This window comes from Equus przewalskii, chromosome 7 (assembly GCF_037783145.1).
Source record: "Equus przewalskii isolate Varuska chromosome 7, EquPr2, whole genome shotgun sequence".
In the NCBI taxonomy this organism is placed as follows: domain Eukaryota; kingdom Metazoa; phylum Chordata; class Mammalia; order Perissodactyla; family Equidae; genus Equus; species Equus przewalskii.
The window spans coordinates 84726469-84744927 of record NC_091837.1 but is presented as its reverse complement, the minus strand read 5'-3'; the positions used below and the strand labels follow the sequence as shown (position 1 = coordinate 84744927).

The 18459-nt window shown below is 35.4% G+C and overlaps 1 long non-coding RNA gene across 1 annotated transcript in view; it reads right to left on the bottom strand.

The window, feature by feature from the left end:
* LOC139084942 (uncharacterized) overlaps positions 1 to 10513 on the bottom strand; it is a 68370-nt gene extending 57857 nt beyond the window's left edge. The window contains exon 1 of the long non-coding RNA XR_011542880.1: positions 10296 to 10513. This is a non-coding gene — a long non-coding RNA (uncharacterized lncRNA). The remainder of the gene's footprint in view (positions 1 to 10295) is intronic.
* Between the last annotated feature and the right edge of the window lie 7946 nt (positions 10514 to 18459).

The window sequence follows — 18459 nt, the reverse complement described above, 5'->3', positions numbered from 1 at the left end:
GAGTTAATTCACTGTTTTGTGTCTAAGTCCCAGGTCACTACAGCTTAAGCTTAACCATCCCTATGTGGTTTTACTGGCCTTTTATGTGTACTGATTTGGAGCTTGAGAGCAAATCTTCACCTGACATTTATATAATCTTTAGAGAAGAATATTTACTGGGACTTTAATTTCCCTGTATGAAAGGGGAAGGGGGGGAAATAACATGGAGAACTTTAATTTCTCTATAGTTCGGGTCTAGTTAAAGATGCATGGATGTTTATTTACTAAGGGTTACAGTGCAGTAGCAGAATATGGACATTTAACAGGGACCAAATAATGTAAGCTATGCTATCATGAGTTACACATTGAAATATCCAATAAAACTGTTAAAATAATTAAGGTCAATTTGATTAAAGAACAAAAATAATGGGATTTGTTATTCTTCTGGTGTATTATATGCAAGATAATTTTAAAGAAATTTAAGGATCATCCAGGTGGAAATCAGACTTTCTTTGGCCAGCATCGGTATGACATTTATAAAGATAATAAGGTGCAGGACTTCCCATTTTACTCTTCTCAGAAAAATTACATGAGAGTAGTAAAGATAATTATGTAATTGATTCTATAAAGGTAACAAAGCATCTCTTACATTTCTCCTCAGAGACATCAATGTCTCTGCTCTCTTAATGTTTGGCTATTAAACTCACTGAATTAAAAGAAAAGAAAAGTGGTGAACTGTCATCAATGATAAGATTAAATTACCCTCCTCCAATGCTTCCCATGCTCACTCTCACGTAGGAGGAATTTTGGTTCAGCTTGATTATAGCAAGACAGTAATAAGGTCACTTGTGTTGGGAATGGAATCTTCACACAGTTTCTACCTGTGACTTTCATTTAGAAAGCCATCGTCCATCGTCTGACCCTGCCTCCATGAAAATCGAAGATGCTGTTTGGGAGATTTGCTTGGTTGTTAAGTGGTGCACATCTCCAATTTATTATAAGTCCATGAATTAAGGTTGGGATAAAGGTTTAGCCAACTAATCTAATGAAGACCAAAGAGGTTCTCCTCTCTCCAGGTAATCTAGCTCTGCTTACCAGAAATAAAGTTTTATGAGAATTTAGGGCCAAAGAGACAACCAGCAACTTTGCCTAACTACGTCCTGAATATGGATACCCTACTTGAGATTCCTGTGGATTAGTAGGTGGTTGATAGAAGACAAGATATAGATGTTGGTGGGTCCAGTTCCAAATGCCAAATCCTTCTCACCTTTTGAGACTCAGCTTATAATTTCAAGTAAAGCTCTTACCATTTGTGATGCATAATCTGGTAAAGGAGTTCTTGGCTTTCCTAGTTTTTTTGGTCATCATTAAAGAGCCTTTAGAGGGTTAATTTTCTTTTAGAAGGAAGATAATATGTAAATATTTTTTCCTTGCATTTTTCTAGAAAGAAAATTGAGCCTTATAGCATTGGTAGGGTTTATGATTTCCCTTTCTTTAATATAGAACAATTGTCAACAATAAAGATAAATAGAATTTATTTTTGAATAGAATTCAGAAAAGTTGTTGAGTGACTACTTCTTGAAACACTCCAGGCTAGTAACGTGTAGGACTTGCAATCTTCAGGCCAGCCACCCCACAAATTATTCAATGACCATTATTGTTAAATACCAAACACCTTTATGCAATACCTATTTTGGGGAATGTAGTATGGATTCAGACTCACTGTTGTCAACAAATTTATAAGTTAGTAATAACAGTAGTCGTTATTGTTACATGAATGTGATCCTTTTAAATGATGTTTAATCTGTAGAATCTCCAGGTCACTTATATATACTTATGTCATATATTGAAATAATACATATGCAGATGTTGCATCATTAAATCACTTAACAAGTGTTACTAGTAGTGTGACCTCTGAACCTTAGTTTTCTAATCTTTAAGACACAGTAAATAATGCATTTTTGAAGGATTCCTAAGAGGCTAATTTAGAAAATTAAGATAATTTGTACAGCTTTTGGCACAAAGGTTTTAATAGATAGTAGACATTCTAAAGTTAATCATAATATTGGAGAATTTAATTTACTTTATTAATAATAATCATTCTATTATACACTGCTTTTCTAATAATAATTTAATTTTAATAAATGCACTGGGCTGAGCTTACAGTATTTCCACATTAAGTCTGCACCTAAAATGTACTATGAAACTTGAAAGATAAATTCATAAAACAGAAATGACAGCAAGTTGTGCTATGAATTATTTGGTATATGGGAAGCCCAAGTTATTTTTCTCTTTAATAGTCATTTAAATTGCTTGATGATAGAAGTGAATATAGTTGCAGAGACCCAGGAGGATGAGGAAGTTTGAGATAGATCAGCATTTCAGGAATTAATTCATTTGAATTAAGAAGAAAAAAGATCAATGGAATGATTTAGAATTCTATTAATACTTATATTAATGGTAAAAAGCAAGTATTTGCAGTAAGCTTCTCATACATAAGTCCTATGCAAACATATCAAAAATGATAATTTATGAGAAACCTTCTATTCTGTGACAAAAGATAGAGTCTTCTTCTTTTCTAAGAACAAAATGTCAATCATTTATGCCACATCAGTTTCAAAAGAGATATTTATTCTGACATTTAGTTCTGCTTGTCAAAAACTAGACTTCTCTTCAACACAGAGACATGCACACATGCTTTCATGCACCATGAGAAGTTTTCATGAACACCATCTCATAAAACATGTCTGTTCTCAAGAATGTACTTTAGTAATGTACCATATAGAAAGGCAATATCAGAGAAGAATTTATTTAAGAGAGTTTCTTGGATGAATGATGTGAAAAGATGGGAAGAAAATCATAGATGTCACAGCGATGACTTTTGAACAGAGAAAAGGGATGGTTGTCATCAGAAATCAAATTATCTTCTCCATGGGAAATTAATCAAAACTTCCAGTAACAAGAGAATGTCAAGTCAAAGGAAAACTGGACATATGTATAGCAAGATTCCTGTAATCTGTGGATTCCCCAGAACATTTGTCATGAATGAATTCTATCTGTAGTCCTCAGAAAAGGTAAGGGGAAATTAGCAGTTGAGTTGGAATATACCTGAAACAAATTTCATACACATTTATAAGTTTCTCTGTAGACTCCACCTTTAATTAGCAGTAGCAATGGAGTAATGCACATAGTTCAATAAAAATACATCCAACATAGACTTGATGAAGAAAAATACATGTGATTGAGTTCCGGGAAAGCTAAGAGGATGTGTACTTGAAACATAAGCAAAAGCAGAAATCTGGAGAGGACCGACAGTGCAGGCACATTACACACACACATATACACACACACACTCTACATACCAGTAAAACACTGTATGTGTGTGTATGCATGTGTGAGAGAGAGACTAATCCATTACTTTGGGTTATTCAAGTTCGTCGTGACCCAAAGTGAGAGAGAAATGGATAATTTAATACACTATACCTCTGAGGACTTAATTTCTTTTCTGTCTCCTATAATGTGAAGGTTGCTCTCTGTCTAAAAATATTGCACAAAATACAACTCCATGTGTACAATATGTCCTTTAAACCCCAGTAAAGTGTATCATTCAGGCCTAATTAAAGAAATAATGACCTGTTCTGGAGACAAATTTGACTGTACAGTACTTGGAATTATTGCTAGCTGATGGATTTTGTGATATGAATTCTGGGTGATTTAATAGGTTTTCAAACGTAATTTTGTCTAGAAGGGATTTTTGCTTTATATATTGACTTTAAAAAATACTGCTGTCACCACCCACTCTGAATTAAGACCCAAAAATATCAGTAAAATGAAATAGCAAAATGAAAGTTTCTTAAAGACTGAGAATATCTGGGAAATTTTAGTGCCTGTGTACAATCTCTCACATAGTTTTGGATATATGTGATGTACTATATGCTTTGTTAATACAGTATCTAAATCTCTATCTTTAGTAAGTATGCTTCTTTATTATTTAGGACATTTCCAAGGGTCAAAGGGCATAGAGGGACAGATATGCTCACCTAGAAATTTCCACGAAATCAATTACTTATATACTGTATATACTTTTCTGTATATACTGTGTATATAGTATGACAAATATGCTAATGTTGTCTAGAAGGAAAGAAAATGGTTATTAATGATTTGTGTTAATAATGAGATAATAGTAATAGAAGATGATATTTAGATAATGGTCCTTTTAATGGATCAAAACTCCCTTGACAAAATGCTCTTCTCAATCAACTCCCTGGGGAAAATTTAAACACAAGAGAAAAAGCTGAGAAACATTTTGCTTCTAGCTGGATCTTTCATTGAATAAGATCAATTGAGATGGCAAAGAGTGAAAAGTCTATTTTGACCCTGGGTACAAGTAGAGTTATCTGATCCATTTTTTACAGCAACCAAGATGGTATTTTAAACTCTGTATGACTCTCATTTTTTTCTCAATTGGTTTAGAGCTCAAAGGGAAAGCTGTAAGTGGCTTTCTACTCTATGCGCAGAACTACAATGAAACAGCCTGGACCACATCAAATAGTGGGCTCTTTGTACTGTCTGTCACATACATTCAAGTAACATTAAATTAAGACAAGCTAAAGGTCTATAATTTTTATGTTCAATGTAATATAAAAAAAAGTGTTGAATCTTTTTGCAGGAAAGGACAATAGTCACACACACCAATGTCAAGAGACAGAAACAAGACAGAAAGAAGAGAGATTTGCCCAACTGCATAGAGTGGAGCCATCATCCCAGGTCACAAAGTCAGATGTTTGCTCAAGAAGAGGCGGCATCAAAGTTTCCAACTCAATCTTCATTTACAATAGAAAAGAGAAGCTCAGAAAAAGGGAAAGAAGACAAAAAAAGGGAAAAGAGTAGAAAAATACCTGGAGAAACTCTCTTGTTAGGGGCACTTCCAGTCCTACTTAATTCTCCTTGGAAAAGGAAGATTTCCTGTGTGCATGCACACATCTCCTTGGCTAGCAGTGACAAGAAGAAGGAAAGCAAAGGGAAAAGTGTTTCTCCCCGTAATCTACCAAGAACTTGCAAAACGTTGTAGAGAAGGAAGAACTATTCCTCTACCCTCTCGGTCCTTCTGGCTGATCTAAGAATTAAATTGACATGACACAGAATAACAGTAGGAAATCAAACACAGTTTAATAACATTTATACATGGAGAAACCCAGGAGCTCTGAGTAACTCCCCAAAATGGTGGAAGCCACAACCTCAAATATCATCTTCAGCTAAAGACAAAGGAGGATGTTGGGGGTACTGGTTTGAAACTTCAAAGGGGAGGAAGGCAAATTACATGGAAATGGAAAAGCAAATGTTTGATAAACAAATGTTGACCGACGTCTTGTAAAGACAATGGGAGAGGAAGAGGACTTTGATTAAAAGGCCCTTGATAGGTTCCTCCCTGTCTATCACACCTAGTTTATGTTCCATTATAGTTACCTTCTGGTATTAGCTTCTTTCTGGAATCAGCCTTCTATCTGAAATTCTTTTAGGCAGTTAGGTGGAAGGTCAAAGTTTATTTCAGAGTCTTTTGTTCTTAAAAATAATCAAGACAAAGAGACACATTTTGGGGTGGCAAAGTCTGATCCCCCATAAGGTCATACCCCCAAAATATGATAACCATTAAGTAAAGAAAGTTTTCCAGATCCTAAACAAATAAAAGGGATTTAAACTCCTATGCTGCCCTTAAAGCAGGTGATGAGGGTGTTAAATGGGGAATACTTGACTAGAGCTGATTCATAATACTTCGAAATGACTATTTTTTATCATTTATATTGGTTACTTGGACTTTGAAACACATAATTCCATTTAAGTAGGAATCTTACTTCCTTATCGTGTAGAAGGAGTAATATTGGAAAACTAGGCCTCTCAATTGAGCAAGGGGAGTCAAACTAAGTATTTTGATAAAGTAAATCCTGAATTTGTTAAGAATTAAAAAAAGGCTTTTTGAATGGCAAATTGTTTAACTGTTAGACAACCTAATGATTTGTTTTTTATCTATTCTTTCCAAGATTAAACAAATTGGCTGAAGCTATGCTTTGAAGATTTATAATCAGTGGTAAGAACAACAAAACTCCTAAAGCAATCACTTACACAGTGCTTTTAAAAAGTCAAAATGATCCAGGCTGTCCAGTGTTGTTTCGGAAAGGAAAGAGTTGTGAGTCAGCAGAAGCACTTGTTATCTATGCTCTCTAAATATGTGGGCACATAGAGTTAACTAACGTCCCCCAACCGTCTCTGGACTGTATTCAGGCAATTGGCTGTGGTGCTAATATGGTCAAGAGTTAAAAAATAAAAGAAATCTGTAAGTATAGAACATGTAATATGATGATACAATACCTTAAAATGTAGGTTCATTTAATGTAAAAAACATAAAGACATACTAAATCTGAAACATTATAAAACGATAAAATAATTCCTTACTTAAATGATTTTAAATGCACAACATAGTATTGTCAAAGTTTAATAAAATACACGTGACAGATTTGTAAAGAATTTGAGTATTAAGTAAATTTTTTAAATAATGCAGATATTTTGATGGAAAGCCATAATAAGACTAATATATCACAATTTTGTTTTCTTAGGAGTGCCAAACTTTTTTAGTTTTAAGGTGGCATTTGCGTCTATAAAAGTAATTTTAGGTCTTATGATTTTCTTTCAAGTAAAAAGACAAATAATTTAAAGGTTAAATGTTCTTCAAATATGGGGCTGGCCCTGTGGCTGAGTGGTTAAGTTCACGCGTTCTGCTGCAGGCGGCCTAGTGTTTCGTGGGTTGGAATCCTGGGCACAGACATGGCACTGCTCATCAAACCATGCTGAGGCAGCGTCCCACATGCCACAACTAGAAGGACCCACAATGAAGAATATACAACTATGTACCAGGGGGCTTTGAGGAGAAAAAGGAAAAAATAAAATCTTAAAAAAAAAAAAATGTTCTTCAAATATGAAACAAATTCAAGCATTGTGTTCCACGCAACACAACTAACAGCTTAATGGAAATATTTTTTTAAAAAGCCCTGAATAGTAATATCTACTTTTCACTGAAATTAAAAGACTCCTTTTGCAAAATGGTAAGTTAGACCAAATTTAGATTGTTTTATTGTTAAATCTGGTTTTTTTTTCAATTTTTATAAACTCACTTTGAATACTTGCACTCAATTGCTATTTCAGATAATTCAAAAGAATAAAACTCAAATATTATTCAGACCATCTGTTTCCAACCTGTTCTCTGTGGAGGACATGATTACATAGACTACGTACACCCTTATGAATTTTCATATTTAAGCCTTAAATAGAAATGAAGTGTCCCTTTTATTTTTATTTTAGAAGGCTGAATGAAAAGTTCTTAATTTTGATCATGGTCACGTCTTGAACTTATGCTGGTCCAAGAGGTTGATTTCCAACGAAAAATTGTAACAATAGCAAAAAGAAAAAAAAAAGGCACTTTTTGAAGAGAGGCACTCTATCTCCCTCTTGTGCTTCATTTAAAAGAAAAACAAGTCTAGCAGTTATTGATTCTGTGGTTTCCAGCCTTACACAATTGCAGTCAGGGGCCAAAGAAAGCCAGGTGCTGTGGCTCCTACTGGCGTTACTTGACTAGCATCACAAAAGCAATTAGGGGTATGTCCAACAGTTTGCAGTTGACTTCGAGTTTGTATCCTGAGATGTTTGGAAGCTAATAAGAAAGAAAAATAGTATTGGCTCTGCGTTCTGCTCCTGTTCTCACGAAGCTCATTTGTCAGACAAAATCTGAGAACGTGCCAGCAATGTGTCTTATTAGTAAAACAAACTGAAAACCTGTCTGGCGTAGGTTGTGCTGCAGGACAAATGACAGAACTTACTACCAGAAATATAAACAAATAAATTACTTTTCAGTTGAAGACCATAACAGAAAATGGTGACCTCGTGTCAGCATGATAAGATTGCTACCATTGCATCTAAAATGAATTACTGGACTTAGTAAACATTCAAGCTATTATTTCACTTAAGTGTAAATTCTTTGCCATAGAAAATGTTAGCACATGAATCTTTTTTTTTTTTGTGAGGAATATTGTCCCTGAGCTAACATCTATAGTAGGCTTCCTCTATTTTATGCGGGATGCTGCCACAGCATTGCTTGACGAGTGGTGCTAGGTCTGTGCCCAGGGTCTGAACCTGCAAAAACTGGGCCACTGAAACAGAGTGTGTGAACTTAATCACTACACCACCAGGCTGGCCCCAAACCTTATTTTTCAAGACTATTTTAAGTATGGAAGTGCAATGTTTTATTAATATCTCACTAAAAAAACCCCTTAGTTCTAAAAGGAAAAAGATAAATTTAGATGTTATTTAATATTTTAAAATAAGATTGCAATAAATGTATACACATAAATTATTCATGTAACCTCAATCTAAATATTCACACTTGCTCTAGAACTGAAGGAAATTATACATTGGTAACTATATTGATGAACCAAAAAAGTAGATAGGTCATTGCCTGGTGCTCCTTCCACATATTTGTAATCAACTAATATTATTCACATATGTTTATTGTTACAAGATATTTTTTACAGAGTGTATCAGTCAAATTTGCCTTATAACAAATTATCCCAAAACTCAGTGGCTGTAAGGAAGAGAAACACTCATTTAGTCTCGTCATGTGTCTGTAGGTCAGCTGGGGCTCAGAGCAGCTTCATGCTTCAAGCTGCTGGTCCAGAGCTTGGTTTCTTGCTGTGGTTTGGGTTCAGGTCTGCTCGTGTGTGTTTACTCGGACCTCAGAGTGAAGGAGCAGTGATTGTCAGAGGAAAGCCCTTCTACTGACAGTGGCTAACGCTCAAGACAGCAATCTCAATCATATAAGCACACTTGGTGCTTCTGCTCCTGTCACAACTGTTAAAATTCCATTATTTAAAGCAAGTCATGTGAGCAAGCTTATAGTCAAGGGGCAGGAATTCTCTGCCTCTAATGGGAGGAACGTCAACGTTACAGGGCAAAGGATGTGGTTGCAGAGTGGTGAAGAATTTGGATCAGTGCTTGTTTCTATGTAAAAACATTGTGTTTACTAACCAAGTAGAGCATCTCTAATTAAAAACACAGATTAGAGTCTATTCTTCTTTATGGCAATTGAGAACTCTTTTCACACGTGCAAATGACGCTGTCGAATAACCTTTAAACGCTGTTTGGTCTGCATTTTTCAGAAGTTTTAATCAATTGTATCATCATTTCCAATCAGTTGAAAATACTTTATAATTCCTTTCTCATTTTTTCTTTGATTAAAGGATTATTTACAACTATATTACTTAATGTCTGGACAGTCAGGTATTTTCTATTGATATTTTTATTATGCTATCAAGCTTAATTACTCAGTGGTAGCATAATATATTTTGAATAATTCCAGCCTTTTCAAATATACTGATACTTGTACTATGCACCAACAAATGTCAGATAAAGCTAGATAGTCCACGTGCATTTTAAAGATTGTATACTGTGAAATTATTGGTAGTTAGGTCAAATTTTTGAAATGTGTTTTTAGATCAATGATTTGCTATCTGCTTTGTTTTCCTAACAGATATGAAGATCTCATTTTTCTCCTTTTAATTGTCTTCTTTATATTTTGCTTATATATTTTGAAGGTGTAATTTTAGTCTTGTGAAAATTTCCTAGTTAATTATCCCTTTATCACCGACATACTCATTTTTACCTCAAATAACAATTTCTTCCTTAAAGTCTTCATTTTATGCTATTAATAAACTACATCAGCTTGTTTTGGGTTAATGTTGCATATCTGTTATTTCATCTTGTTACTTTCAACCCCTTTCTGCATTTGTATTAAAGAAGTGTCTCTTTTCAGTAGCATACAGTATATTTTTATATAATCTCAAAATCTGTTCCTCTAATTTAGCCCATTTAACTGTAATGCAATCACTGATTTATTTGAATTTTTATTAACTATTTTACTGTTTATCTTTGATTCTAGGATTCTTTTATATTGCTTTGTTACTTCTTTCTTGCTTAATTTTTGATTAACCAAATCTTTTAAAAGTTACTCTATTTCCCTCTACTTTCTTGTTATGTGTACATACCTTCACTATTATTTTGCGATCACTCTATAAATTATAATATTCATCCTTGACTTACTATCTTACCTTTCCCCTGATAATGATAGATACCCTGGGCATTTTAACTTGTTTTACCTTATTCCTATTTATTTTGTCATGCATTTAATTTTACATATAATTTTTGTGAATAACATATTTTAAACTTCACAATTAATAACTCATATATATATGTATATTTTGCCACATTGTTACCTGTTTAGTCCTATTTACTCCTCCCTGAATTTTTATGCTCCCATCAGGATTCATTTTTCTTTTGCCTCCAGGATTCCCTTTTGTACATTTCTTCATCTATACTGCTCATAACGAATAGTCTCCGTTTTGTTTGTTAGAGTATATCCATATTTCTCTTAATTTTTAAAGAAGCCGTTATACATAGAATTCTAGGTTGGCAGCTGTTTTCTTTCAGCACTGTAAAGTTACCATATTTCTGTGTTCTGTCTTCTATCATTTCTTTTGTGATGTAAGCAGTCTGACATTGTTGAATCATAAAATTCACAGGTATTGATTATTTTTTAAACCACTTTATTGAGGTATGATTGTCATATAAGAAGTTGTATATTCTTGATGATTTGATGATTTTGGGGTAATCACACACTTGTGACACCAAAACCACCATCAAAGCCATAAACATATCCATCACTTCTCAAAGTTTTCTTCTGCCCCTTTAATTATTATTATTAGTGTTAGTGGTGAGAACGCTTAAATAAGGTCTACCATCTTAGCAAATTTGAAGTATATAATAAAGTATTGTTAGCTAGAGGCACTATGCTGTATAGCAGGCCTTCAGAGTTTATCTTGTATATCCGAAACTTTCTACCCTTGGACCATGACGCCCCCATTTCCCCCTCCCCCAGCCCCTGGCAACCATCATTCTACTCTCTGCTTCTGTGAACTTGACTATTTTAGATTCTATATGTGGGTGAGATCACACAGTAGTTGTCTTTCTCTGTCTGGCTTACTTCACTTAGTATAACGTCCTCCAGATCCATCCATGTTTCTCCAAATGGCTGGATTCTTTTTTTTTTTTTTTGAGGAAGATTAGCCCTGAGCCAATATCTACTGCCAATCCTCCTCCCTTTTGCTGAGGAAGACTGGCCCTGAGCTAACATCGGTGCCCATCTTCCTCCACCCTATATGTGGGATGCCTACCACAGCATGACTTGCCAATCAGTGCCACGTCTGAACTGGTGAACCCAAGACACCAAAGCGGAACGTACACAATTAACCGCTGCGCCACTGGTCCAGCCTCTATCATTTTTAAGACTGAAAAATATTCCACTCTATGTATATATAACATTTTCTTTACCCATTCATTTATCAGTGGATGTTTAGACTGTTTCCATATCTTGGCTATTGTGAATAAAGCTGCTATAAACATGCAAATGCAGCTGTCTCTTCCAGATTGATTTCAATTCCTTTGGATTTGTACCCAGAAGCAGAATTTCTGGATCATATGGTAGTTCTATTTTTTTTTAAAATATCTACTTACTTTTTAGAATTTTATCTTTTTCCCTTTCTTCCTTCCTCCTTCCTCCCTTTCTGCTTTCCTTTCTATGTTTTTAGAAATACCATTTGAATATTTCTCCCTGGAATTCTCAGACATTTTTCGTTTGTTTGCTTTGACTTGGTGAGTTGATGTCATTCATTTGTTGTGGATAATTCTTACCAATTCATTTTTCAACTATTTTTCTGGTCTATTCTTTCTTCTTCTGGGGTTTCAATTTTATTTATATTATTACTTTTCAGAGGAACTCACATGACTGTTACGATTTTTGTCTATTTTATGTACTTTTCTCTATCTGTATTTCTATCTGTATTTAATATATGTATATTTTCCATCAATACTTAGTTTGGATATTTTCTCTGGATAACCTTTCCATTTTATTGATCTTGAATTCTATAGTACACTATCAGTAGTTAGGCCCATCCACTGATTTCTCAATTTTAGATATTGTATTTTGCAACTTCCAGATTTTTAATAGTCATTATATTTCTAAGAATTTCAATTATCTAGCTAAATTTCCCCATTCTTTCATGTAGTTTGCATTTTTCTCTATATTCTTTATCTTTCTCTATACTTTTTAATATGTTAATCACATTTAAGTTAACTAATTAACACCCTTGTCTACTAACATCACTATGTATATCACCTCTTGTCTTGCTTCTATCCTAAGGTTTTGTCTTGGTTTTTGTCTGTAAGAGGCTATCTTTCAGCATTCATAGTACATTTGCATGGTCTGCGATTACACTGCAGGGAGTGCCCCAGAACAACGGCATCTTCCACCACAGCAGGCAGGAGTGAGAGCTGGGTCCGTGCTGGTTCCCTAGCGCACTTCTGGTTTGTCCCTGTTCCTGAGGTAGGACTCTCCATGGCTTTCAGTTCAGGACCTGGCAAATTATTTAGATCTCCGTATTGATAGGTTGGAGGAAATTTCACTCTGATTTTCAGAGGTTTATTCTTTAAATTCTCATGCTTTTCTGTGTAGTTTCTGAACTCATCAAACATCTGGAGGGGAAAACTGGTCATTTTTGCAGGCCCTCGTGGTCTGCCACAAGCAGAAGCCCTGCTGCTTTCAGACCCCCTGGGGACAAGCCCTGGACTCTGCTCTCAGTACATGTCCAGGGAATGATGGCTATGGAGGCTCCTAGCTGGGTCACCTTTTCTACCAGGATTTTCAACTCTCATGTGGTGTCTCTCTGGGGCCCCTCTCTCCAGCAGATACTTGTTTCCACAGCAGTAACTGGGAATGAAGGAAAATCAACTACACTTTTCAGAGGTTTTCAGCCTGACTCTTTAGTGTCTGACCTCCTACAAATGCAGATTTCAGCAAAGGATTTGGGTGGAAACTGACCATGTGTTTGTGGCATCTGAAGTTTCCAAAATGTCACCGAAGCGCCATGAAACTGGCTGAAGGCTTTCTGGGTACTTTACCCTCCAGCAGTGGCCCTTTTCTCATTCAAGCCTCCATTTGCAGCCTTCGGGCCACGCCAAGAATCAATAAACTGCTCACAGGGGAAAAAAGAGGTGAGCTTTCCTAGCTCAAACATAAAAAAGTCCTGTCTATTGAAAATCCTAGCCGCTTCAGCCCTTGTTACTTCCTGAGCAATATGATATATTGGAAAATATGATGTTTGCATTTTATTTACCTATTCTATTTCTTCTCTCTGGGACCAACGGCCTGAAGAAACTACGCCCTCCTATCCAGAAGCAAAAGTTAATTCTGTTCTAACAACTGTACACTGATTCAGCCAAATCTTAGGTTTGCATAATTTTATTTTCCCCACTTATATTATGATATTAGCTGCAGTATGTCCATGAATGTGTTAAGACCAAATACATAACAAATCCTTTGGTCCTCTGTGAATGCCGAGGAAGTGAGGCTGAAGTGATCTGGTTCCTCAATGTCTGTTTGCTTGAGGAGGGGGAGTTGCTATCTTACTTTCCTGTGGAGACTTGAAACTTTTTAGTCCACTCATGGGCCAGCCCGGTGGCTCAGAGGTTAAGCACACACGTTCCGCTTTGGCAGCCTGGGGTTCGCCGGTTCAGATCCCGGGTGCAGACATGGCACCGCTTGGCACGCCATGCTGTGGTAGGCATCCCACATATAAAGTAGAGGAAGATGGGCACTGATGTTAGCTCAGGGCCAGGCTTCCTCAGCAAAAAGAGGAGGATTGGCAGCAGTTAACTCAGGGCTAATCTTCCTAAAAAAAAAAAAGAGAGACTTCTTAGTCCACTCAAATCTCTCGTTTTCTACACTCTGATGCTTCCTTCAAACACTGGCCTCTCCTAACCTACAAGTCCTTTCAACAAGTTCAAATCTTCCCTACCCCCTCCTTCTAGGCATGGGGAACTTTCCTTCTCTTTTTCTATTCCACTATTCCGTGGTCGATCATCCACCTAGAAACCCTCCCCCGCCTCGTCTGTGCTTGTGTGGAATTGTATGTAGCTGAGAGACAGAACGTAGACAGATGTTCTGAGCGTGTTCTCTGCCTATTTCTCAAGCTTTGCTAGTTTCCACAGACCTTCCGCCTATCCAGCTACACTGCTCCTTTTCTCCCCCCCGAGACTGTGGGCCGGGTGAGCTTGGCAATGGGTTCTCTCAGAAGGATTTCAACTCATTTGTCCTCTGAAAATCTCCCTTTCTGCCCGAAAAGGCCCTTTCCTCTTGCTGTCATTGGATATTTCCCAAAGCTGTGTTGTGATGTAGACCATAAACTTTCTGATTTAAGAGACTTATCTAGTTCTTGACAGATAAAGATATGAGGAACTGAGCAAACTTCGTCTTTCTATAAGAAGTTTGGTTAATAAACTATTGTCCCTAAACATAGCAAAAATATCAAAATTTAAATTCAGGGCTGAAATAGAACAACAACTTTTATATAAAGCTTTATTCGTGTTTATCATAGAGCAACCTAGCACAAATATTGACTCAAATATTTCTATATTTTTGTCTAGTAAGCCAAGACAAATATTAGAGAGTACACATTATATATAAAATATGCCTTTACTAAGAGAAAGACTTATAAATGTTGGGAATATAATTATTTTGAACTTCAGTTAGGCACTGAAATAAAGAAATAGAGTTTCAGAACTGGAAAGGAGCATAAAAATCTCTGGTTCTACTTTTTTTTTTATGGATAAGAAAATTCAAACAACAAGTTTTTAGATGATTTCTCATCTCAGTTTTACTTTCCTTTTTAAGAACTGTTTCTGCCATTTGGAAATATATATTTGTTGCAGTTTATGTCTTATCTCTGTAAGCTTCTTACAGATTTGCCAGTGTGTGTGCATGTTTTAAAGGATTATAATATAATCTTTAATACCTAATGATATATTTCATCCAATTTTCATTTCAGTAACAAACTTACAGTAAGAAAAAATTTTACAGGATTTTAATTATTAAATGAATTTTGTGGAAATAGGGAACCATGCTGTATTTTAGTTTCTAATAGTGATACTTGAAATAAATTTGTAGAATAATATATATTGTTAAATATATATGTAGTATGACCCCACATATAAGTTTAAAAGTACTAAACATATAAATTTTATGTTTACATGGCACAAATAAAAATAACCAATATTCACCAAACAACGTGTTGCAGATTTTTCTTAGGGTATAGACATATGTGAAGCCATTTAGTCCAAGAGGTAGACATATTACCTTCGTTTTTCAAATAAGGAATTTATGACTTTAAGGTAATTTGTCCAAGATTGCACAGAGTACGATTTTTGAGTCCAAGCTCTTCATACTGAAACATATTGCCTTTTTACCAGTTTTAATGTTGAATTCAATGGCAAACAGGACAGAAGACATTCTGGATCAAACAACTGATCAATTTTGGGGCAAGGAAGTGTAGGAAGCTGTGACTAATGATTCTAAGAGAGTAATTTGCCAGTGATAGATAATGTTTAAAAAGACTGAGAAATAATAATCTGATTTTTCCCCTTTCCCAGCACCATGGCTCATAGTACCATTTGCAAGTGTACACATATTTTCTGTTAATGTACACACAATTTTTTGCATAGCATTTTGGCTCATCTAGTTTGGATAACACTGTAAAGCTGTACGATAGATTATAGAAAGCTCTGCGCCAGAGCAGAAACTTTACAAATGAAGGATCTCATTAAAGATATTTCATCTAAGATAACACTTTTTGTCCCCCCCAAATTTCAAGTCTGTCAAGATACATGGTTTAGTACAGTGTTTCTCAAATGCAAGTTCTGAGAAACTGAGAGCACAGAGGTTGGAAGTGAGGACAGGAAGGAACAGGAGTGCTTAGGCTGCTGAGCCCAGAACAAACTTTTGCAAAAACAGATCCACATCTATGTAGTGTATTAATTTCCTAGGGCTGCTATGACAAAGTAGCACAAACTGTTTTGAATAAATTTATTTTATTTATTTATTAACTTATTACTTCAATGAATAAATTTATTCGGTCACCATTCTGGAGGCTAGAAGTCTGAAATGAAGATGTTGGCAGAGAGGATTCCTTAGGCGGGCTGCGGGAGAGAATCCGTTCCCTCTCTCTCCAAGTTTCCGATGATTTGTCTGCTATCTCTGGCATTCCACGGATTGTAGACACACCCCTCCAATCCTGTGCATTCACACAGTGGGTTCATGTGATAAATTAGGTCCAGATAATCTCCCTGTTTTAAGGTCAATTGATTTGGGGCATTAACTACATCTGCCAAGTCCCTTTACAGCAGTCCCTGGATTAGTGTTCCATAGCCTAATTGGGAGCTGTGTGTATACAAGGAGCTGGAAACTTCAGGTACTCTATTAGTTTCCTAGGGCTGTAGCAACAAAATACCATAAACCTATCGGTTTTGAACAACAGAAGTTTATTGTCTTGCAGTTCTGGAGGCCAGAAGTCCAAAATCAAGGTTTTGGTAGGGCCATTATCCCTCTGCAACCTCTAGGGGAATCTTTTCTTGCCTCCTCCTTTTTGACAGTTTGCTGTCAATCATTGGCATTCATTGACTTGTAGATGTATCTCTTCAATTGTCCGTCTCCACATACCATTATCTCTGTGTCTCTTTACATCTTCTCTTCTTCCTTCTGGGCACGTCTGTCTCCAAGTCGAAATTTCTGCTTTGTATAAGGACACCAGTCATATTAGATCCCACCCCAATGACCTCATTTTAATGTAATTACCTCTATAACGACCCTATTTCCAAATAAGGCCACATTATGAGTTACTAGGGGTTAAAACTTCAACATATCTTTTTGGGGGGGACACAACTCACCCCAAAACATCTAGTTTTTATGTTGGATTTCCAACTGTATTTAGTTAAAGAAAGAAATCCATGACTAAAACAAAACAACCTCATTGACAAGATTTTAAGCTTCCTAATATCAAATGATAGCAAGTTTAATACAAGTGCATGTGTTTTAGAAAAATTTTGGAATATATATTAAAGAGAAAATCCACTTACCCTTTGAACCAGAAATACCAATTCTAAATATTTACTCAAAGCAACCGCAGGAACAAACTCTTACATGTGTTTGCAAGTAAATATTCACAGCAATATGAGTTGCAGTATTTCTATAAAACAGAAATCATGCCAAGTAACCATTAACAAGAACATCTACAATAATGTAGATAATAATGGTATAAGTGTAAAAGGAAATTTTATGATTACCTAAAACGAGAAAACAGAGGTATATGTATGAACTTGAATAAAATTCACAGACTATGTTATGTAGATGAAAATTGCAGAACCATACAAATAACACGATATTATAACAAAATCCATACAATTTAGTAATACAAGCATGAAATTATAAAACTCGCACAAGAGAAATGAAGACTCAATGCAGGATGGTGATTGCTTTCGGGATATTAATTAGCTCTGGAATGGGAGGAAAGGGAGCCGGTTTGAGAAGGGATAATTGGGCTTCAGTTGTTTGTATAATATTCACTTAAAAAAAACTGAAGCAAATATGGCAACTGTTAAGATTTTATAAAGCTGGGTATTGGCAATTATTGCTTTATCCTCTACATTTTACTTTCTGTACTTTTAAATATTTTATTTTTTAATCTAAAATAACTAAAAAAGAAAATTTCTTGTAAGATTGAATTCTACAGATTCTAATTCTGAGAGTAAATATATTACTACAAGCAAGACATGCAACCTCCTTGTGGTTCCTTTTTCTTATTAAAACAACCATCTTTGCTTCTAAGGAGCATCATAAGGGAAAGATATGGTGGGAAGTGTTTTGAAATTTTGAAAGCCCTATTTAAAACTAAAGTATTCTTGGAAGCAAAGAAACAATTTGGCCAGGTTTGTGTAAAATCCAGTGATGTCTATTGGTGGTCTGAAGTATTGAGAATTGTGTTATAATTAAGGTAATATTTTGGAGTCATTTACTTTTTAATTATTGTTGATTAATTGATTATTGGCTAAAGTCAAGAGAAACTGAATACAAATTAGACAAAAATAAAGTTAGTTTTGTAAATCACCAAAGATATTTAGGATATCAATGATATTTGGGCATAATTTTACTTGTTTCAGTATATGATTAATGCTATACTGTGCTTTTCCAAGGAAGACTGTGTTGATGGGACAATTTTAACTGGGCATAGATGTAGATGCTGCACCATAGTTGACTGATTAATAGTGAAAGCTTGCCATCTGGTGGACAAACTGAGGACTGTGGCACATTCTCTGACTAGCAAACCAGTACATCAATGCCTTTTGGGGTTAAGCATTTGCTTTCTACGTATATATTTGTACCTCATGACTGACTAGCCCAAATTACCGTCTACACACATACACACACCCATATACACTTACACACACATACACCCTGCAGTCTTCATGGATTTTAATTTGTTTTCAGATAATGAA